At 41.9% G+C, this 13,911-nt stretch overlaps 1 protein-coding gene across 1 annotated transcript in view; it reads right to left on the reverse strand.

The window, feature by feature from the left end:
* Positions 1-13,306, reverse strand: part of LOC105894839 (heparan sulfate glucosamine 3-O-sulfotransferase 5) — a 50,281-nt gene extending 36,975 nt beyond the window's left edge. The window contains exons 1-2 of the mRNA XM_012821390.3: positions 13,134-13,306; positions 12,856-12,996 (exon numbers count right to left, since the gene is read on the reverse strand). The gene's annotated coding sequence lies outside the window, so the exon portion shown is untranslated. The remainder of the gene's footprint in view (positions 1-12,855; positions 12,997-13,133) is intronic.
* Positions 13,307-13,911: the final 605 nt, after the last annotated feature.

The following is a 13,911-nucleotide window of genomic DNA, read 5'->3' on the forward strand; positions in this document are numbered from 1 at the left end:
TTCGGTGTCAAACCTTTGTACCTCTTGGAAAGGTTTGTCCTTGTTTTCTGCCATCGCCTGTCCTGATTATGTTTTGCTTGATGTATTCGCTTCTTTGACACACGACGATTCACACTCCCTTGCTTTTTCTGGTGCTAAATAATAAGTAGGATCCTCCATTTGTCAAAATGTAGGTCCTCAATAATTCTCACAACACAAAATGGTTAGCCAGCACTAGCAACCACTGATTCTTCTTCTTTCTTCCTCTTCGGCTTCCAACTGGCGCCACCAAATTCAAGTTGCCACTTCAACGTAAAAACGCAAAAGGCTCGCTCTAGAGCCAGAGCTGTCATCTCTGGGCTACTGTAGAAACATGGCGGTGCAACATGTGAGCCTCCATAGAAGACGACCCACTCCTATGTATCTCCTAGGGAGGGCTCATTCTAAGGTAATGGAAACACAACTGTTTGTAATTACAGATGATTATACACTAATAAAAACATAATAATGAATACTATATTCCATTTCTGCTAATAGATCCCCCTAAACCCTACACACTGCACCTTTAGACAATCACATTTGAAGATATATCTTATCCAAACATTTTTCAGTGGTTGAGCCCTTGATACAAACCGAAGCAGGTAAAGCCTTTTCCCTACCTTGACAATGTCAGAGGTGCCAGAAAAAGCATCCTCCTGTGTGGCTGAGCCTACAGCTCAAAGAGTGTGAGAACATTTAGGTTGCATCCCAAAGGATGGGGCTTAGCAGAACTGTTCCCACACACTCAAGTGATGCTGGGGTGTGTGTGTGTGTGTCTATGTGTGTGTGTGTGTGTGTGTGTCTGTCTATGTGTGTGTGTGTGTGTGTGTGTGTGTGTGTGTGTGTGTGTGTGTGTGTGTGTGTGTGTGTGTGTGTGATTGCACACAGGATATAATGGCTGTGTGTAAGCAGTGAATGTGAAAATGGCGGGCGCACTGTTAGTTTCTTAACCTGAGTCATGGATGTTTGCACCTGTGTGTCTGTGATACAAATAGACCGGAGCCCAAGGCCATATGGCTAGAACTCAATGATTTAGCAAAATGCAGCCTGGTTCATAAACATGCTTCTCACATAATTATAGAGCCTATATTGTGATAATTGCATGTTATTATCTAATCTGAATGCACTGTAAGATACATACACAATGCCACACATGTTTGGAACACATTGAAGACAAAGACTGTCTAGTGACATATGCAGGCAACATGTGCTCCATGTTAGGGCTGCTTACGGGGAAAATCAAAATCACAATTATTTTGGTCAATACTGACATCATGATTATTTAACATTACTCATCCAGTGTTTCCCCAAGGAGTTTTTTCAGAAGTGGTGTGATTGTGCACATGGACATGAGCCCGCTATTCATCGTGTACTGAATACTATGCAGTGAGGTTTTTTTCATACTCTACATTGGCCTGCACTGATTAATAGTGCACTGCCACGTCAAACACAGTCGCTGGTGTAGGTTGTTTCGGTATGGGGATGTGACGTGAAGGTGACACTGGAAAGTCCACTGTTTTTGCATCAACCCAAACTGAGCTGTTGAAGTGCTTGTGTCAGGACAACACGTGGTAAATATAACTCATCCCTGTCGTGTTGTGGCACTAATAATTCAAAGGCTCTCTTTCTGTCATCTTGGCTCAAACTGAACTAAACACCTACAGCCTAGCTACTGACTTTGTGCTTTTAGGGAGGGGCGAAAGTGCACCGCTGTAACAGAGCACAAGAGGGGAGCAGAAACCAAAACGTGAGCACAATCGTATTTATCTCGAGTATGTTGTTTTCATAACCATTGGAAGCCATAGTCATATATTTTATTGAAATCTGATTAATCGTCCAGCCTTCGTGCAAACTCAAGAGTCAATATGTGATCTTAATAGTTAATAATAGATAAAAACATTTTCTAATGTATGTGACCACAGTTTAAGCTCAAACTAAGCTCTCTCACCATGTCAAACACTTGTTGGGCTTTGACACAGCAAAAAGAAAGGGCAGATGATCTGGGGTTGCTGAAGGAGCCTGTAATCTGATTCAGCACTACAGCCAGGACTGTGCTGACCTCAGACAAAATCCATCTCAGCAGATGTGACATAAATTAATAAATTCAATAAAGAATTATACAATAGAGTGTGTGTGTGTGTGTGTGTGTGTGTGTGTGTGTGTGTGTGTGTGTGGGCGGGTACTTTCAGAGGCTAACTGAGAGACTCGTCTTTCATGACGTCTTAAGTATTTCGATGTGATTTTCAATTATTTTTTTCTGGTGTTAAAGGACAAGGACATGAAATCCTAACAGATTTCAGTTTTAAAACACCAAACTTTTTTCTAAGTCGTTTAGCTGGTGGTTTAATCCAAAGCGACAGGGAGCATGGCGAAGCGTGACATTTTTATCAGCACTCCTTGGGTTTACTTCATTTCAGGAATTATACATCGGGCAGGCTAAACATTTAGGAGACACAAGTTCCTTTTCAGATATGTTCAGAGTGGCAAATAAAAATACTCCTTTCAATTGCATGTGCTCAATGAAATGACAGATTTTATTCCTACTTAACTTCCTCACGCCGTTAGGATGAGGGTGGCATGGCATACCACTGTGCAAGAGCGCTCCTATAAACTGACAATCTGCTGACTAGCTGGGGACTGAGACTGGGCTCTCAGAAGTCCTCGAGTCAGAAACTTCAAAGCCCTCTTTTTCTGGTCCTGAGCTCAGGCTGGGCACGTAATCTTCCTCTGCGCTTGCATTATGCGCTGATTCGCAACAGAGTGATGGGCTCAATGCAAATGCTCTCCTTAGCAGCATGTTCGTCCACAGCACGTTGTGAACAGCTGTGATAGGTAGAGGATATCAGACAGGTCAGATTAATTGCCGTCTCGTATAGACCAGGCTCTGATGCAAGTTGGCAGACATGCCAGCCAGAGTGACTGTGACACTGTTGGATAATTGATCACAAAAGGAAATGCTGTTAAATCCGTGGCTCGCTGTTGCAGAATTTTATATTAATGGGATTTTCCTATTTCGACGGCAGAAACTTTTCCAGTTTCTCACCCTTTATGGCCTCTGACACCTCCCTTATTACATCTCCTAAGGCTATTAAAAGCAGAGCCGAATACAGAAGCAGCACTGGGCCTGTCTCTTCACATCTGCATATTGGGAGGGGTGGTGGATGTGCCACACAGCCGACACTAGTCCATTGCAAGATGCAGGTAAACATGAATCAAGTATTTTTGTGATGTAAGATGGCAGGCTTATCGCAAATAATCTCTGTAATCAGAGACAGGTTGAGGCCAGCAGTGATATAGCTAGGTCCTGAAACATGAATGTGGTTACGCAATACAAGTGCAGTAATGTATGAATGTGCACACATGCCACCACCGCTGTACACCATAATCTGTGTATACAGAGAGCAGCCTTAAAAGGAGAAATGCAGTTTGCAGTAAAGACCCATCTCATGTGTGTGGACCACTCTGTGTTTGTTATGGACCTGATCAGCTCTGGCATTAGGAATAAGAACGAACCCTCATCTCCCCATTTTGAGTACTTCCACAACCACAATCACCACAGCTAAAATGTCTCATGGTTCCATGACTTTTCTCCTCCCATTCCTGCTGGTCAACATTCACAGTGGCTACTGCGGCAAAATGGAGATCAAAGAATGCATAATATAGAAGATGATGAAACAGTTATCCAGACACTATCTTGCTGCCATGACTGTAAAACACTCCTTGGCTGTTGACAGGATGACAGGCCCAGTCTTTCGGCAGAGCTCAGCAAGGTAATTACCCAACACTGTCTCAGCAGCCTCATCAAGCCTCCATTATTAATGAGAGTAAAATCTTTAGTATGACCAGCAGGCTCAGAGCCATGCATCTCTCCCTGCAAACTTTCCACAGAAAAGAAAGTTCCGGTAAATGATTACCCTGCCAGTTTCACATCACTATTTTACTTCAGCAGTTTCAGGAAAACATTCATCTCTTTTACTGTGAGAAAGTGATCAAAATGAGAACTATAAACATGAGCAGGTCTTTGACAGTTGGGTATTTTTTCTTCTTTGCTCATAAAAGGGAGAGGGCTAAGTAATTGCGTTGTGCACTGTGTTCTTTCTTGGTAAACGCATCTGCTTAAACCTTAACTACAAGGGGCCAGCTCCATCAGAAAAGGAGGTAATTGAATACAGTGTGGGTCATCACATTTAATAGTATGACTCATCATTAACACTCTGCAACAGTGATCGATATGCTGCAAGTGAAAAGAATACTTGAAAACAAAGCGCGAGTGGCAACTAAGTGCTCTCTCGTAATGTAAACTATAACTCACATCAGGGAGGAGAGATGCAGGGCTGGTCAGGGGAAGGAGATGGTGTGATGGGGAGTGGAGGGGTGGGTGTTTATCCCTATCTGAGGCAGGAGAGATGCAGGGCGGGTCAGGGGAAGGAGATGGTGTGATGGGGAGTGGAGGGGTGGGTGTTTATCCCTATCTGAGGCAGGAGAGATGCAGGGCGGGTCAGGGGAAGGAGATGGTGTGATGGGGGGTGGATGGGGGGGGGGGGGGGGGGGGGGGTGTTTATCCCTATCTGAGGCAGGAGAGATGCAAGGCTGGTCAGGGGAAGGAGATGGTGTGATGGGGGTGGAGGGGGGTGTTTATCTGAGGCTCATATTACTCCTCATCAGCGTCGCTTTACAGCCCCAGCTGAACAGAGTGACTCTCAAACCAGCAGCTCTGGCCGGAGCAAAGTAAACAGCATCTGCTGAGGCAAGCAAGGAGAGGGGAGAGGGTTAGAGCACGGGAGCAAGAGAGCAGGCTGGATGGAGCGCAGCAGATGAAGTCGGCCATGTCGGGCTGACCTCCTCCGGCCAACAGCAGCGGAGTCAGCCAGATGGACAACAGGCCGCCACTAGGGTGCCTGGCGGTTCACGGGGCCACGCTGGGAATACGGGCAGGAGTAAACTCAATTACCCTGAACTCTGCACGGTGCTGCCAGCTCGCCAAAACAGTCCTTGCACCAGAAACCCCAATTATGACAAGGAATCATTCAAATGGCTCTGGCTAGAATGATATTCAGCTTGGAAGATATTTGTCCAGATCTATCATCGTAACACAACTGAATAATGTTACTGAATAACGCTACTGAATAACGCTACTGAATTATTTAATTAGTTGAGATTCAAAACTGAGGCTGTGTGCCTGAAGTCAAGATAGAATGTAAACACATCCCTCCATTGCTATGAGGAAAACATACATTTTTTCCTCCGCTAACATCTGCTCAGCACTCAGCTTTAGTTCTGAACCAAAATAGCCTCAGCATTAAGCTTCAGAATCAGTCCAGGGCAAGAATCTAGGTCTGCATGCACATAAACACACACACAGACATTCACACATTTCACTCTGCCAGCTAGGCTAAGTATTTCATGCTTATTGTTTCTATCCCTGGGCACTAAGGCTTGTGAATCTTTAAAATGGTAGCTACAGTGTAACAGGAAAACTTGCTGCACTCCACTTGCCTGCAGGGAGTGCAAACCACTGCCAAAGACGCAGGTTACCATGGTAACATTCATGGCACCTCCTATAAACCCTGTTAATTGACAGCGGAGAAAATGCCCTCAAAATTGCAGGCACGTTCACCATCACATATGCCATGCCTGTGTAAGACCAAGGACATACAGTATGTCTCCCTGAGATTCACATTGAATGGGTTTTTGGGTCCCCCCAACACAGCACCAGATCTCAGCTGACTTACTGGGCATGTTCAGACAAGCACCATAGAGAGACTGAGGCTGATCTCATAAATGGGATAATGTTCTTAAAAAACTATGACATGTATAGAAAGGCCTGTGCCAACTCACACACAAAAATATATAAACAAACTGCAGTATATATAGTATTTATACTAAACACATTCTCCTAATATACTTCAATAGTTCTAGAGTATGGGATTGCTTACAAACAAATATTTGTACAAATACATACTAACCTTCCCACCCGTCTCTATCTGTGCAGGGTAGGAGGGAAAGGTACATCACTGGAAATAATCCTCTCCTCTCTGCAAATCCCTGCAGTCACTGTGAGGCCAGTCTAACCAGACTTAAGTAAATCAGCCTTGTTTCAGAAGGATTTTTTGCCTTTGAGATTATTGGATTGAGGTCCAAGTTAATCAACATTTATTTTCCTAATTGCTGTGCTTTGGCAGTAACTTAGCTAATGCATACTTATGAGGGGGAAATGAAAGGAGGAGAAAAGAGGTGAATGGAAGAAGAAAAGGGTTTAATGTAACTGAGACATATCTCTGAGCCCACCTCTCCTCCTCAGGGAAGAGGAGTCAGTCAGTCTGCAGTCAGTCCGAGTGGACAACACACTGCTGCTCGTCCTGCTGGTTCTGTCAACACGGAGATAACCACACATAGCCCAGAGCACTGTGCTCAGCGTAGGGGAGCCAGCAGATTGGCTTTGATTTTTAGCCACTGATTTCCAATCATGGGGTGGAAGTGCATGACAGGGCGATGGTGGGGACGCCATTACCTGCTGTAATGAAACAACCCCAAAATAATATAAACACTCAGCTCTACATTAAGGGAGATACATGTGCAAAGCAAGTAAGTAACCCTTTAAATAGGATATCAAAAGAGTTGATATTAGACAAGTACATTATTCTCAAGTACAAAGATGGAAAAGGAATTAAAAAATACTAACACCAAATCTTTTCACTTGTTCACAGAATACCAATGTACCTACCTCTGGTGCCCTGTGCAGTTAGACAAGTATATGGCATTTGCTGTTTTTAAAGCAAACACATTTTCTTTGGTATGAAATCAATTGATATAAATGATCTGTGATTAAACTACCACAGAGTTTACAGCCCTAGCTGAACAGAGTTGTAAACGTATTAGAGGAATCGGACTTAAGGCGGCATCCCCACCATATGCATCAAAAATAGGTCTCATTTTCAAGAACAGAACCAATAGACAACTCAACTCTAACAACTGTACGTGCAATTCATTTTTTTGGTTAAACAAAAGAAGCATCTAGAACACTACCAACTTCTCTTCTCTCCCTCTTTCTTTTATTTCAACAGCTGTAATCCTGTAGCCTGTCTCCGGCCACCAACTGCTCACAGATCAGTTTTCGCTGTGATTCCAGTCCAGAAACTCTGTTCACAAGATGGATCGCTGGGCAACTCTGAGTTGGCCTCCCAGCAGCAACCGGTGGGGGTGGCTAAGTGCGACGATGTTGGTTTGAACTGTAGTTACAACAATGATGGCAGTGCTAGAGCTAGACGCAGCGATACAATCAGTTGTAGCAATGCTAGCAAACATCAAAGAATTGAAACCGGAGCAAGAAGAATGTGTATATGTATTCATTGAGGACAAAGACATTGTTTATGTACTGCCAAATAGATTTGTGAAAAGGCTACCATATCAGCTTGCACCGTTGATGGCAAACATCATTTTAGGTTGACTTTCCTTTGAAACTTGACTTTAAGACATGGACTGGGCTGACAGAGTAGGCAGAGTAAAAGTTGTATAGTTAGTGTATACTTAGTTAGTATACTTCATGCTCTCTATTGAAAAAACAGTGGAACCTTTTTGTGACAGCACTGTGCCTGCCTGGCATATGGCCTCTCTGTTTCCAGGGGTACGAAATACTAAACAACAAAATGACAGAAGTAGCTAAGCTGGTAACCAGCTGATGGATTTATGATTCTATCCCTTTTCAATTATATAGGCTTAGGTGTGCTACAGCATTTTAAATCCCCCAATTTGTTGTATGTACCAAATATTGTTTACTGTTATGCAGTTGGCTGAATAACCATAATTAGTTATGTTGTGAAGTTAATTAAAAAGTGTATCGTCTGACTTTATAATCAGCAAAAAGGTTTCAAGCCTAAGTGTAATTGCCCTTAAAATGATTTTGTATCTCCTTGCAACTGTTTGATAAGTAGCCAACCTGCAGTTATGTTGTGTAGCCAACAAACATGGAATATTTTGGAAAAACAAGTAAGCAGGGTATTTATCTGTAGATACAGGTGGGATTTTGGATGGGTGTTTCTCAATATAAATGTTTCCTTAATATACTTGCTATAATATTAAATGGAAATTAAAGAGGCCCCATGTACTTCTTTTATGTTAAAATAACATATTAAAATGAATTCTGAAAGTATAAAGCTAGTTTCACAAAATGTTATTTGTATCTTCAACTTGGAAAATGTGTTGTTACTCAGACTGAGTAAATGTAATGCTGGAAGATGCAAAAGCCCTCTACCCATTTGTAATACGTTTTAATCTTAACACATAACATTTCTGTGGTGGTTGGTATGCTTGCACTTAATATCAACCGGGCTCTTCATTTTCAAGCATGTATTATCAATGTATGCAACAGCAAATGAGAGCAACGTCAAACACACATAATTTAACACACATCATTTAATTTCTCACAAATGTTAACAAATTCAGTTTTTAAAAGAGAAAAAAACAACTTGACTCACCCTCTTTAAAAGTCCCTTGACTAGATTTTCATACTTGATTTATTTATTTATACACTGATTTATTTATTTATATTTAATTTAATTTCATGTTATTTTAACTTAAAACTCTCAAGCTAGTTATATTTAATGCTAAAATAAAGTTATGCCTTGCTGTATTCTGTATGATGCTCTATTCTAGTTTTCACTATCTCTAGTTTCTACTCTATCTTTTTTCGATTGTACTATTTCTCTTATTGATTGTCAGAGTTCCACTGACCTCTTGGGTTTGAGAAATATGCATGGAAAAACTCTTATTCTTAATCTACCAACCACATCTACCTGCTATAAAGGAACAATTCTAATCCAGAACACGAGTTCTCTACACATTTAGGTAGCTAGTACTATAAAATGTGCTCTGAAAACATATTCAGATTTCTGTGACTGTCTCAGGGTGTGCAGTAGAGAATAATTGAAAACTACCGCCCAAGACCCCACCAATATCTGCCAGTTGATCCAAGCCAAAGCAAGGCCATTGACATTACTGATTTAATTTAATTGAAATATTGTTAGTAACATACAGCCTAAAGCTGTCTGTTCAATTTTGAAATACATATCACTATACAATTATGCATCTCTTTAAAGAATCATGTAGTGCCACTGTATAAAGCTGCATATTTAATTTAGGTTTTCTAAAAATATACTCACTTCAATATAGCATATTGAACCTTCAATACAGCCATTTTAAATAGGTCTTAAAATCAGAGGACTATGCAATCACCCATCTATGAGGACATCTATGCAACAGCAATTGAGGTCATGAAGTACCAAGAGCCATAATACTAATTCACTTGTGTGTGTTACACACTGACCTGAGAAGAAAAGCCTTACAGGGACGGTCCACGACTCTAATCCCATGCACTTTTGGTCAAATTCAGCATATTGCTCCTCACGGTCCTCTAGCTGTCAGTTTAGTATCTGTGATAAAAAAAACTCGGACCGAGCCATAAACAATCCCAGCCAATCAACAAGGTGCTGCAGGAGCATGGAAGGGAGGGGTGTAATTTGATTGGCTGTTGAGCACAAATATTAACAACCTTTCGCAAAACCGAATTGTGGACATTAAAACATGCTGTCCTTTCAGTGTTGTAAGGTTTAACCTTCTCAAATCATTAGGAAGAAGCATAACAGGGCACATTTGATCAGAGTGAACCAGAATGGCGGGCTGAGGCAGAACAGTCTGTGAATAATGATCACGGTCACCTTAGCCATATATCTCCAGCCACAGGAAGATGGCTTAGATAGGGTGTCAGCTGAGAGGATTGACAAATTTCTCTTCCACATATTGCAGCAGCATCTAAAATTGCCATGTCTTTACATGTTAGCCCCCTGAGCTAGCGATTAATCCCCTCTATTGTTACCTAAGTATGTCTGCACAAATGTAGTACTGCTTGTTACACCAAACGTAGGGTGATACGATGACAGTGGAGGATCAGTGTCAAACAAGATTGATCATGGAGCTTAATTTAGCGGTGTACTATACACACATTGCCTCAGAGCAAAGTTAAGCGAGCACTACATTCCTTCCTATGCTTTTTGAACAGGCAGAATTTCAGGAGAGAGTTGACATCTCATATATTACATTCCTATCAAATAGTACTCTAAAAATATATACATTTCAATTGAAAATCAGTGTTCCAATTCACTTGTATGCTGTGAAATCTACTGGCTGGTGAGTGTGTGTGTGTGTGTGTGTGTGTGTGTGTGTGTGTGTGTGTGTGTGTGTGTGTGTGTGTGTGTGTGTGTGTGTGTGTGTGTGTGTGTGTGCTTCCGATGGACAATATCTATGCAATAACTATACAGTATGCTGTTTCTTTTGCAAAAAAAGAAACAACAAAATGTCATATTAAAAAAACAGAACTTTGTTACAATACAGACAATATGAATTTGAAAGACTAGCATTGGGCAGTATCAACGTATTATGGTATATAAAGGTATGATTTTCAATACTGTCAAAAATACAGATGCACCTATTTCTACTACCCCTCGCACACAGGACTAATATTTAATGTAGTTCATTAGTAGTACATTGGTTAACTACATTTCCCATACACTCAAGGTGGTGATGAGTGGTGCTGTTGAAATATCCTGAGATGCCTTCTTCCAACTACAAAAGCAGTTTATTAGCCACATGATTTTATTCAACTGCCAGTCTGTAGCCACCACCCTCACATCATCTGCACTGATGTGACGGTATCCGCTGCGGCAGTCTCATCGGGTCCCCCAGCAAGTTATGCTGAATCTATGGAAGAAGGGTGCTTATTTCCTATCTATTCATTATTCTGTGGGCCATACGTATTTAAACCCAAAACTTGTCTAGGTAGGCTAATTGCATCTTAGACACAAAGCATTGTAGGCTAGACAGTGTCATTCATGCTACAATGACTTATATCGCCAGCAGCTCAGCTTTTTTACACAAATACCTTCATATACTGCATACCCTGGTGAAATGTCAGGCAGTTATAAAAGTATGAAAAAATAGATACTGCCCAAGCCTAGTGCCTAGTGTTTTTTTTTTTTTTGCAACACACTGCACAAGCATTTGACCTGTCCCCACAGCTACTTCACCACATTGTAAAACTTATCAGTGTGCTGTCTCCTCTTGCCTGTCCTTCTCTCACACTCTCACTCTTTGTGAGAGTTTTACAGTCCTTGGCAGCTCTTCAGCCATCCAATCATCACATCAGCCAGTCTGTGTTTTATTTTGCCTCCCCAAAGGTCAAAGAAGTACCTGTGCTGATTCCAGACCAACAAGCCTTTCCACCAAACAACTCCAGCCACATGCTGTGCCCACTGGGCTGAGTAAAGCAATACGGCGGCCCTGACGAACGGTGTTTAATATCTAACTTCATACAGCACAGCAGTCTGCTCTTCTGCCTGCCAGGCTGTGTGCTGAGTGAGGGGGTGGGTGATGGCGAGACTCCCTTTATGAGTTCTAGCGTTTACTTATTTAGTGTTTTCCGCCCAGCCTGTGGCAGCTGGAGATGGAACTCTCTGCTGAGATAGCACACAACAGACGCTGTTTAGCATACCAAACTGGTTGGTGAGAGCGAAAAAATGTCGGGGTCTCCCGGAAGTCCGTTCTCTGGTGTTAAGTGTCCAACACCAGAGTACAATGTGTAGATGCATGCTAATCTGACTAAATTCTCCTCTGATCATTAATTCAGCATTGATCTGTGTGCTTCATTTATTTAATTTGCAGTGACTATTATAAATGGGGTTAGGCACTCACTAATTACAAAAGCCCTATTAGATAGTAAATGCAGAGTAATGATGACAGCTGGATCTACACTCCAAATAGCATCTGCAGACAGTAATGAAAGCAAATGATCATGAGGAAAGCGTGAGTATAGAGAAAGAGGGAGGCAAGCCAAATAACACACTTACGCACGCATGCACACACAAACACACACAGCCAATAAAGCAATGCACCTGCTCATACACACACACTAAAGAGAGAATCCTCCTTACATTTGGTTGTTGATGTTGTGCGTTATTATCTGATTTGAAAATGAATAGGACTGCTGTGCAAATTTCTACCCATACACAAAACTTGTTTGTATGAGATATCAGCTGGGCAGCTTTGGTTTGTACAGAGCTCTTATGAATCTCTATAGTAGATGGATCATCACAAGGAAAACAATCCTTCACTTCACTGCAGAGGGAGCATATCATGACAGTATCATCCTTACGAACACCACTGCACTATTAAATCCAGACAAAGGGAATAGTTATCTTCAGCAAACTTACAAAAACAGTTCTCTATTGCAGCTCAGTGATCATTCGATATTTTTTTCCTGCAAGCACCAACGAGTGACCAGCCAGCGGCTTCAGCTTGTAAAAACATAGGAGGGCAGTGATTTGAAAGAAATATTCGACTGAAAGTTGTTCAGACAAGGGCTGTGTTCTTTGCCATGGTAACGTTACCCCGAGCTTAACAGGGAAACTATGTGCCTCCGTGTGCCAAGTGTTGGTTCATGACATGTTTCACAATATCTGCCCAATTATTAAGTTTGCTGTGTCATAGATATTAATGTCTTTGATTTTTACAAAGGACAAAACAATAACAAGCGGAACCCTTTCAAGTGTAGCGTACAGGCACAAGCTGGCTCCGTACCACGGCAACGACTTTAGTTTGTAAAGAGTAGTAGATAGTCCGCCTCACTTCCAAAACAAAAACTACTCCAGTACCATAGGCCTAAATAAGCTAATGTATACATTTCCAAATTACCTACTTGGGATACTTTTGACAAAAAGTAGCGGACTGGTACGGACAAATATTTAACATTGTTTACTACAGACCACCAAAGTGCTTTGTGGGGCTTACCTGCTCAACATCCTCTACGGGTCACAGCAACCCCTTCACCGGAGAAAAGCTCGAGACGTGTGGGCATTCGGTTGAGGTCAGCGCGCTTCCACATACCGCTCTTTCCAGGAGGAGCTTTTCGGATTGTAGTAGTCTTATACACTGCAAAGAAATTTATGTCACAGTCTTCCGTCGCCAATTTTCTCAAAATATTTTGAAATCACCACCAAACTCTTTTCAATTATACATGGCGTAACTCGGAGAGGCAGGTACACCAAATACGTTTCTATTGAAATTACATAAATGGACTGGACGATGTACAGTCAGTTGGAGTAGGTGACGCTCTCTGTTGTCCCGTCCTGGATATCGTTTGCTGGTGCATTTGTCACATTGCTTGCTTGCTATGATAGCGAGTGGAAGCTTTTGAGCTGCAGAGGCAGTGGTTCTGCCCACCGTTGCCCTTAGCCAGTAGCAGCCGACTTGTGACAAACGACTGATGTTGAGAATTGGGCGTGTTACTTGAGGGAGTTGGGTGGTTGCGCACGAGATGAGCCGGCTGCTGCCCACTTCGCACAGACGTTGTTGTTGGCAGACTAAACAAGGATAAGTATGAGAGTCGGTATAAGAACTGCTCTTATCAAAATTGTTATTTTGCGCAATTTTCGAATGCGATCAATTAACTCACATATACTGTCCTGTATGCTTTAAGAGGGGTCTTTTTATCCATGAGTAGTTTGTAGGAAGCTAATTAGATGGGGATCAATTAGAAGGTATGTTGCAGATGCAGAGTGACTTTTCTATGTCTGATTACATTGGGAAAAAATATGAATGCCTGAGCCTCAATACCATCTTCAGAAAGAACATAACAGAAATAGAAGTATGGCTTCCCGTGGCTCTGTCAAAACCACCAGCCTGTCGACAATTCCAGAATACCTACCATCTACTCTAATTTTAGAGATATTTTAATGGTTCACTGAGAACTTTCCTCGCTGCAATGATTTGTAGGACTGGATATTTCTGAAGGCTTTCTTACTGCCAGATGGTTCTGAGTTAGAACTTTAAATTATTCAGTTGTCC

The sequence above is a fragment of the Clupea harengus genome, chromosome 15 (genome assembly GCF_900700415.2).
Source record: "Clupea harengus chromosome 15, Ch_v2.0.2, whole genome shotgun sequence".
Classification (NCBI taxonomy): Eukaryota; Metazoa; Chordata; class Actinopteri; order Clupeiformes; family Clupeidae; genus Clupea; species Clupea harengus.